Source organism: Schistocerca americana, chromosome 8 (assembly GCF_021461395.2).
Source record: "Schistocerca americana isolate TAMUIC-IGC-003095 chromosome 8, iqSchAmer2.1, whole genome shotgun sequence".
NCBI lineage: Eukaryota > Metazoa > Arthropoda > Insecta > Orthoptera > Acrididae > Schistocerca > Schistocerca americana.
Window position 1 is genome coordinate 192,237,797 of NC_060126.1, and position 5,937 is coordinate 192,243,733.

Here is a 5,937-nt window from a genome sequence, read left to right on the forward strand (position 1 = left end):
ATGCTTTCCCATTCAGAGGTAAAGGACGGCAGGATATCAACGTGTAAAACATTAAGGGGAGGTGGTAGATTGGTGTAAGTAGAATAGGACCACTCTTCTGCAATGAGGAGCCTTTGGATAAAACTAATTAATCTGAAATTATTGTGTTAATGCAGCTACTCCCATCCACATGTGTAATATTTGTTGTTATTCTTGTAATTGTAACTGAAATTTAGACACCAATTTATACATGTTTGTTTCATCTCTAAAGCGAGATATTGGTAATATCAATTTTGCTTGAAATGTGAAGTGTTCAGAAGAATAGGTGTTGACAAATTGTGATTTGTAAATGCTCCTTGCATGCTGTATGGGTATTATTTCTCCACATCCTCCTCACTATAACTGAAAATATGCACAATACACATAGTTGTGTATGTTTTCATCTCTAATTAGGGAGATGAAGTATCTAATTTGCTTGCAATGTAATTGGATGGGGATTATAGAAGTTTAAAATATTGTGGGAGAGGCAGAATGAGGAAATGAGGATTGTGTAACTGTATTTATGGTGCCTCTTCAGAAGCCCATCTGTCCGAAAATCTTGCTTTGAATGTGGCTCCTCTTTGCTGTGTAATTGTGCATGGGTGGGTCTTTTTGTGTGTCTGTGTATTTGTGTTTGGGATGTTTATATATGTGGGTGTTTGTGTGTGTGTGTGTGTGTGTGTGTGTGTGTGTGCGTGTGTGTGTGTGTGTGTGTGTATGTGTGTGTGTGTGTGTGTGTGCGCGTGCGCACGTGATGTGCAAGCTTTTTGTGGGTCTATTAATGTGTTATTTTGCCGTTTTTGTGTTCTGGAGATTTTTTTCCAAGTTGTTTTGTCTATTCTTTATTTACCTACTTTTTGTGTATCTTCTGTGGCAAGTCTTTTGGTTGCATGTTTTTCTTGTTATGAGTTTTTTGTGTCCTTTGACTCTGTGTCATTTTTGCATGGCTTTTTTGCTTCTCTTTTCTTTGCCTGTCTTCTATTATGTGACTTTTCTTTGCGTTTTTTACGGGTGTTCCTTGTGTATCTTATTCACATATCTTTTCGCACATCCTTCTTTCCTTGCACATCTCCTTGGCACATTTTTTGGCACATTTACTTTTGCATACGTTTCTTTGCACATCGATTTGTTCATGTCTTTCTCTCCAACTTCTTTTTTTTAATGTCTTTCTTTTACATGTCCTTTTAGCATGTTTTTTTAGAAAGATATTTTTAGCACACCTTTTTTGACATCTTTTTAGCGTTTCTCCTTTTAGCAGATCTCTTCTTTGCATGACTCTTTTTTTGCATTTCTTTTTTTGTATGGTTGTCCTTCTGCAGATTTGTACTTATTGCTGATTATTTTATATTGTAATTGAGAATATGTATATCAACGAATGTAAAAGTTTGTTTTCATGGTTAGCAAGATCCGATATGTATACTTTTCTATTAAGGATTGAAGATGGGTAGATATCAAGCTGTAAGACGTTGGGGTGTAGGGGGTGGGTGGGCAGACAAGCCACACCTTGCTGTGGTGAGGACCCATTTAATATACCTAGGTATTCTGGAACAATGGTGTTAATGCACCCACTTTTCCTGCAAGTGCTATATATGATGTCATTCTTGTAACAATAACTCAAATTTAGGTAACTGTGGATATATTAAGTTTCCATCTCTAAAGCGAGATATTTTGTATGTATGTATTTTGCGGGACAGGTGGGGTGTTTAGAAGAAAATGTGTCGATAAATTATGAGTTGAGAGTGGTTCTTTCCTCTTGTCTGTGGAAGATGTTTTCATATCTTCCTCATTAGAAACTAAAATGTACACATCAGTGGTAGTACACACTTCCATCTCTAGTGAATAAGATGGAGTATGTAATTTGCTTGAAATGGAGTAAGGTAGTATCGAAGTTTAAAAAATTGCTGGAGAGGCAGAATGAAGCAATGAGTATCATGTGTTTGTACCTGTGGACCTTGATCAGAAGCCAATGTAATCGAAAATTTTGCTTTACTATTCTTGTATGTGTCATGTGTGATTGGTTACAAACGTGTTTGTGTATGGGGGTGTTTGTGTGTGGAGATGTTCATGTGTGGGTGTTTCTATGTGTGGTAGTTTATGTGTGGGTGTTTTTGTGTGTAGATATTTGTGTGTGTTGTGTTTGAGTATGGTTGTGTTAGTGTGCATGTGCATTCATCTGTGTGTGTGTGTGTGTGTGTGTGTGTGTGTGTGTGTGGCCTTTGGTACATTCTTTTTGTCCATGTGTTTTTCTGTGTCTTTCATTACACGTCTTTTACTGTGTGTGTTTTTTTGTATGTTTTTCTTAAATGTCGTCTTTTTTTCATATCTTTTCTTTGGTGTTTATTTTTCATATCATTTTTATTGTCTGCATTTTTGCATGTCTTTCTCTTGAGTGTTTGTTTTTATATGTCTTTTTATGTGACTTTTCTGTATGTTATTTTTTGTATCTTTTTGGCATGTTTTTTCTGCATATCTGTTTCTTCCGTGTCTTTTTTTCTGTGTGCCCTTTTTCTGTATGTCTATTTCAGCACGTCTTTTTTTGTGTCTCTTTGCATGAGTTCCTTATGTATGTGTTTTGTGACTCTTTTACTGCATTTCCTCGTTTACATGTTTTTTTGCATGTCTTTCTCCTGTGCAGCTATTTACAAATGCCTTTATTTGCTGGTCTTTTGTTCTTTGTCCTTTTTTGCATATCTTTTGTTACTGTGTCTTTTTTTGTATGTCTTATTTTTTCATGTCTCCTATTTTTGCATGTATTTTCTTAAATATTTTTCTAAATATTTTTCGTTTCTTTTCCTTATGTGTCATTGGCTGTGTTTCTCAATCTCTTCTTTGGATGTCTGTTATTTGCCTCTTGTTGTGCACATCTTTTGCCATGTAAATTTTTTCACCTCCTTTCTTCTTTTTTCTTTCACATTTTCTTGCATGTTATTTGTGCTCATCTTCTTTGTACATCTTTTCTTTGCACCTATCCTTTTTTTGCACATCTGTTTTAGCATATTTTTTTGGTGCATCTTTCTTTATCACATCATTTTTAAACATTACTTTTTGCACATTTTTTTAACACTAGGTGGGACACAGCTGGTATAATTTTTTATTGAAAATGAAACTCCAGCTGTACTTAAGATTTTATATTTATTTGGCTACTAGTTTCGATGTTGAATCAATGTCATCTTCAGGCCTATGCACTTTGATGTACTGAGCCACACACAATTGATTTCATCAAAGTGTATGGACCTGAAGACAGTATTAACACAACATCGAAACAAGTGGGCAAACAAATATAAAATCTTAAGTACAGCTGGAGGAGAATCATTTTTAATATATATATATATTTTTAATATATATATATATATATATATATATATATATATAATATATTTTTATATGTATTGAGATGCTTTTCCATTAACTGCTGTATGTTCCTTTACATCCCTACAGCAATATTACCATGTAGTTCTTCTCTCCTGAATGCATGCTGAATGCATGTCATTACTTCATATCTTCCTCATTTCCAATTAGGGGAATAAAGTATGTAATTTGTATGTGTGTGTTAGTGTGTTAGTTAACTGAGTTGTTGTGTGTAGCCATAATTTTCATCATTTTTATGTCCTTTTCATTTGCCTTTCCTTATGTGTGTCTTTTTCTGTGTTTTTGTGTGGGTGTATTGGTATATGGTTGTTCTTGTGTGTGTTTGTGCATGGTTATGTTAGTGTGCACTTGTGTGCCTCTTTGTATGTGTGTGTCAGTGTGTGTGTGTGTGTGTGTGTGTGTGTGTGTGAGAGGGTATGTGTGTATGTTTGTGAGTGTGAGTGCATGTTTGTGTGTGTGTGTGTGTGTGTGTGTGTGTGTGTGTGTGTGTGTGTGTGTGTGTGTGTCCTTGCATGCATAGGTTTTTCTGCATGTATTAGTAGGTATTTTTGAGGGTGTTATTTTTTTTTCAAGTTCTTTTGTGCACACTTTATTTGCGCCTTTTCTTTGTGTGTCTCTTTTTGCATGTCTTCTTTTGCGTTTAATTTTTATGTCTTTTTAGAATGTCTGTTTGTGTGTATTTTTTTCCATGTCAGTTGTTTCAAGTTTTTTGCGTCTCTTTTTAAGTGTTTATGTAGAAGTTATATTTTGAATGCTTTTTCATGTACTTTTTTTGGTTGTCTTTCTTTGCATGCTTTTGTATCTTTTTTCACTTCACTCTTTCCACATCTTTTGGATACTTTGTTTGCACATTTTTCTTTAGTTGCACATCTTTTTGCATGTGTTTGTTTATAATTTTTATATGTATTTTTCCCACATCTTATTTCCACTCCTTTTTCACCTCTCTCTTCCATATCTTTCTTCCATGTTCTTTTTAGCACATATTTTTTGTTTGCATTTTTTCTATGTGCTTTATACCACACTTTCTGCTATCGCATTTCTCATTAGTATGTATTCTTTTTTAGTACAATTCTTTTTCAACTTATTTTCTTTCTGCATGTCATTTTCTTGCGTGTTTGTTTTTCTATATTTGTAATGTTTGTTGATAAGTACATAATTGTAATTGAGCACCTGCATCAATTTAAGCATGTTTGCTTTTATGTGTAACGAGATATGTATTAAATGTATGGTATACCATTAAGAGGTCAAGGTGTAAAGCATTGGGTGGTATGTGCAGGTGAGCAGACCAGGATCACTTTGCTGTGATGAGGAGCCCTATCTTAAGCCTAGGTATTCTGAGATTATAGTGTTAGTATAATCAATCCCTCCTGCATATGATTCTTGTAATTGTAACTGAACTTTAGGCAGTAACGGGTATTAGCTCTTTCCATCTATAAAGTATGGTATGGCCTGTGTATTTATTTTGCGTAAAAGTGGGGTGTTCGTAGGAATGGGTGTGTACAAATTGTGTATTAAAATGGTTCTTCACTCCTGTATGCTTATTAATTTTTCATATCTGCCATATTTTAACAGAAAATATGCACATGGTGGTTGTGTATGTTTTTATCTCTAATATGGGACATGAAGTAATTACATTTCCTGAAATGGAAGACGGGCAGTATAGAATTTAAAACATTGTGGGAGAGGCAGAAGGAAGAAATGAGGATTGTGTATGTGTGTCTGTAGAGACTTTTTAGAACTCAGTCTGTCCGAAAATTTTATGTTAGATGCGGCTCCTCTTTCGAATTTGATTGTGGTTTGTTAGTGTTCAGGTATTTGTGTGTAAGAGTAATTCTACATGTGGGTGGTGGTGTCTTCGGAGGTTCGTGTGTGTGTGTGTGTGTGTGTGTGTGTGTGTGTGTGTGTGTGTGTTTTTAAAACTTTAGCTCATTTTCCCTTGAACATCTCTTTTTGCTCATCTTTCTCGCTTGTCCAATTTTTGCAAGGCATTTTAACGTCCCTTTTGCACTTTTTACATGTCTTTTTTGTAGTTTTTTCCGCATCTATTTTTCGTGTCTCTTTCTGGACTCTTTTTTTGCACATCTGTTTCGTGTGCCCTTTTAGTATGACTTTTTTAAGCACATCTCTTTTGAGCATGTCTCTTTGTTAGGACTTCTTTTGTACCGCATTTTAGTGGTTGTTCTTTACTTTGTTGACAAATTCTTACTTGCTATTGAATGAATGTATATCAGTGAATTTATATGTTCATTTTCACATGTAATGAGATCTTATACCTACTCCTTTACATTAAGAGGTGAAGAAGGGGAAGATACCAAGGTGTACAGGATGAGGACAGGATGAGTAGACAAGGAACACTTTGCTGCAGTGGGGAGCCTTTTCATGAACATAAGTACATTTAGACATGAAAGAATATATGTTCCTTTTCACCCCTAAAGCGAGATATCGGTTATGTATCTATTTGCCTTAAGCGTTCAGATGAATGGGTGTCTACGAATTGTGAGCTGAATGAGGTTTTTATTTCCTGTATGTGTACGATTTCTTCATATGTTC